This window comes from Somniosus microcephalus, chromosome 7 (assembly GCF_052327205.1).
Source record: "Somniosus microcephalus isolate GS21.2 chromosome 7, FLI_Smic_1.0, whole genome shotgun sequence".
Lineage (NCBI taxonomy): Eukaryota > Metazoa > Chordata > Chondrichthyes > Squaliformes > Somniosidae > Somniosus > Somniosus microcephalus.
This window is the reverse complement of record NC_140993.1, coordinates 28,908,539-28,912,600: the sequence shown is the minus strand read 5'-3', so window position 1 is coordinate 28,912,600 and position 4,062 is coordinate 28,908,539.

The following is a 4,062-nucleotide window of genomic DNA, read 5'->3' as shown; positions in this document are numbered from 1 at the left end:
GGGTCAAGAACCAGAGGACACAGATTTAAGGTAGAAGAACCAAAGGTGACATGAGGAAAAACTTTTTTAGTCAGCGAGTGGTTAGGATCTGGAATGCATTGAGTGAAAGGGTGGTGGAGGCAGATTCAATCGTGGCTTTCAAAAGGGAATTGGATAAATACCTGAAGGAAAAAAATTGCAAGGCTACAGGGAAAGGATGTGGGAGTGGGACTAGCTGAAGTGCTCTTGCAGAGAGTTGGCACAGTCTCGACGGGCCGCATGGCCTCCTTCCGTGCTGTAACCATTCTATGATTCTAGCGCCCTCTTTCTGGATGGCCCCTGAGGCTCAGCATCTGCATGCAGCTGAGCAGAGCTAGGAGCAGCCTGCGCCCTCCGGCAAGGAGTCTCCACTGTTGCCCCTGGCTCCACCATCTCCTCTTGCTCACTTGTGACTAGTGACACACCAGGTGACAACACTACTCTATCTTGTGTGGGACCCACCCAGGCGTGCGTATCTGCGCTGGTGTTGGGTGCGCTTTTGTCTGGTGACGGTGCACCCTCAGAGGCTGGAGGCTCCTCTGAGGAGTCGTCTTCCTCTTCCTCCAGGACAGTAGCGTGGTGGGGGGAGGGGGGCTCTTGGTGGACCTGTGGGAGAGTAAAGAGATGAGTTCGAAATATAATTTCAAGAATAGATAACGGTACTATTATGCACATGATGAACATTCACTGGCAGCTGACATCAGTCCCCATATGAGTGACTGTTGTATGCCATGTGCCTGTATGAGATGTAATTCTGCCACCAGATTGCTGAGATGTCCCCCTCTCTCCGTCTCCCACCTCCAGCTGCTCTGCGACTCCTGAAACTTCCAGGGCAACCTCTTCTGCTGCAGTTAAGGTGGCCAATGATGGAGGGCCACCTCTGCTTCCCACCCTCTCCCTCTTATTGTGGACACTCTTTTCCTGCAAGGAGGGAAAGAAGAGAAGGTTGAGTGAGAGTGATGGAATGAGTACCAGGAATAGATGGGTAATGTCTTCAGAGGGTGACTATGATGGAGTGGGGTGGCAATACCAAATGGCCTCCTTGTGTGTTGTTAGTTGGTATGATTGCATTAGGGTGAGGGTGAGTGTGAGGGGTGGTTAGTCAGATGGGGATGTGATAATGTAGATAGAGTGAGAGGGATGGGTGGACATGCAAGGTATGTTGGTGTGAGGATTGATGTGCAGGAGCAGGCTTAGGAAGGCAGAGTGATGGCGATGTGATAAGAGGCACAGCAGGGTGAGGTTGAGTGTGGCTTTGCACTCACCTTTCCTGATCTAAAGATATAATTGAAGCGTTTTCGGCACTGTGCCCAGGCCCTCCTGACAACATCCCTGCTGTTCACCTCCTTTGCAATCTCCAACCAGGCTCGCTTGGTCTGCTGGGGAGGTCCCTTCCGCCCATCTGAAGGGAAGAGGACCTCCCTGCGTGCTCTCACTCCCTCCAGAAGCGTAAGGAGGGAGTCATCTGAGAACCTGGGTGCAGCCCTCTGCCTCTGTGCAGTCATGTTTGCAAGTATTTGGAACGTTCCAATGCTGCAGTACAGTGCCTGCACAATCCTAGCTGAACCTTCAAATGCAATGTGGCCATGGCTCCTTTAAATAGCCCGGCTGAAAACGTGTCATTGATGATGTCATCAGACCCGCACCATTTAACAGGGCCGGGTAACGCGCAGGGCTGCCTTAATAGGCGCTATTAAGGAAAAGTCTATCTCAGCAGTGAAATGAAATGAGGAATGGGGTCATGAACCGCCACAGCGACCACCGGCACCTGACCCGCCCAGGTACAGAAAATTTCGGCCTGTGTGTTTATTGGATAGATTGGAAAACAGCTTAGGGGTAAGCTTAGGGGTAAATATTATGAGTTTTTTTGTCAGATTTTGTCCCATGTGTTCTTCTTCCAGATTGAAGGAGTCACAAGTTCCTTCACCTCAACATTGGGATGACCGAAGCCATCATCTTCAGTTCATACCATAAACTCTGCTTCCCTGCCACCAATTACCCCCCCCCCCCCCACCCCACCTCCCTGCCACTGTATCGCTCGAATAGATCACCCACAATCTGTTGGACTCAAAACTGAGTTTCAGACCCCACATTCTCTCCACCACCTTCACTTCCGCAGTATTGTCACCCTCTGCCCTTTCACTGCTGAAAAGCTCCTGCATGTGTCCCATCACCTCCACTGCTCTGTTTGCTGACCTCCCTTCCTCCGCCCACCATAAACTCTGACTTGTGCAAAACTCAGCCTCATGGACCCTGTCCCGCACTAAGTCCCCTTTGCCAATCACCTCTTCTTGCTGACCTACATTGGCTCCCCATATAATAAATTCTTATCGATGGCAGCCTTGGTGTCAGCCTTGGCTCAGTGAGTAGCACTCTCTAGGTGGGAGGGGCTAGGATTGAACTAGGTGTTACTGGTTGCCTGATTGCAGCAGGGAGTTGGAGTGAGTTTGTAAAAAGTTGGTGGTGGGTTTTGGAGTTTTTGTTTTCAGGTTTGAGGGCCTTTTTGGCCCACAAAAACAGCCAGATGGCTGCTGAGGGGTCCGGAGTGCCGGGCCCCACAGAGGACAGTGTTCCCAAGAGGAATTTAATTAGGGAAGAAACTGTGGTTGGAAGGGAAAGAAAAAGGCCCAGGAGGTTTGGAAAAGAAAACACGGTGGTGGTTCAGTGCGAGGATAAGGAGATATGAGCTTGGGATATTATCCAAGCAATACATGAGGACTGTGGTGAGGGAAGCTGCTTTGCCTGCGGACCAAAGCCGAATGTTAGGTTCGAGGTGACGGTCAGTGGCCGAGAGGAGGTGGAAAGACTTTTACTCAGTCTGGAAGTTGGCGATAAGTTCTTGGAGGTATCTCTGCTATGTTCGGAAGAGGTGGTGGTCTCATTCTTAAACTTGCCAGTTTATATTGAGGATGAAGGGCTAATCAAAAAGTTGGAGTCGTGGGACATTAAAATTTGCTCAGCAATAAAGAGGAGGTACTATCCAGGAACACGGGTAGCAGATGGAGCCCGTTATGTAAAGGTGCGGTTCCCAGAGGGGGGTGAGGTCATTACCGTGCATGAAATTCGAGACACTTGAAGGAGTGCAGTACTTTCAAGTACTGCATGATAACCAAGTGAAGGTTTGCTATTATTGTCTTGGACACGACCATTTTGTAAGAAACTGTCCAGACTTGTACTGTTATAATTGCAGCGAGTCTGGACACATTGCTCAGAGCGGCAAGGCGGCGAGCTGTGGGGTGTGTCACAAAGGCCCCACCCGCTGTGAGTGTGAGGCAGAAGGAAGCTCTATGAGTGATGAGGAGATGGGAGAAGGAGCAGGAGATGTGAGTGGAACGGCCGGAGCAGCGGAGCAGTCGGAGGACACAGCTGGTAAATTGAAGGAGAAAAGAGCACAGGAAGAGGCAGAAAATTGCAGAGCAGAGAACAGGATGGAGATGGTGGAAAACACACCAAGAACAAAGACAGCAGCGGGCAGCAAGGGTCGAATGCAGACTCGAACCTTAATACGGCTCAGCTCTCCCTGAAGAATCTGGTGTCCGCGGGGGGAGAGGAGGCGGGAGTGGGGTGCATGGTAAATGTAATACTCCAAAGAAAGACGGGGATTCGGACATCTCAGTGAGCAGGAGGGGGCAAGACAAGGAGAGGGTGCAAGAGGCAGGAGCCTTAAAGGGGCAGCAGGACGGGAGCGGCGAGACAAAGATGCCAGAAGGGAACAATATAGGTGCGCCATTGTCCCATAGAGAAAAGGATCAGGGAGCAAGGGTCAGAGGTGGAGATGAGGTCGAAGGGAGCGGCACTGTTGGAGAAACCGCGATAGAAGGAAGACTCTCTATGGGAGATGATGTATCTGACGGGGAGCAGGATTATGTATCTGACAAGGAGCAGGCACAGAGGGTTGCAGAAGAGCTTGAGAGTGAGGAATTAGAGGGGGACAGAGATATGGAAGTCGGGGGTGGGGTGGCATCATATGAAAAGGGAAAGGTTAGTGAGGGGCAGAAGGAGGGAGAAAGGGTAGCTCCAGGGCCCAAACTTAATGCAAGGAAG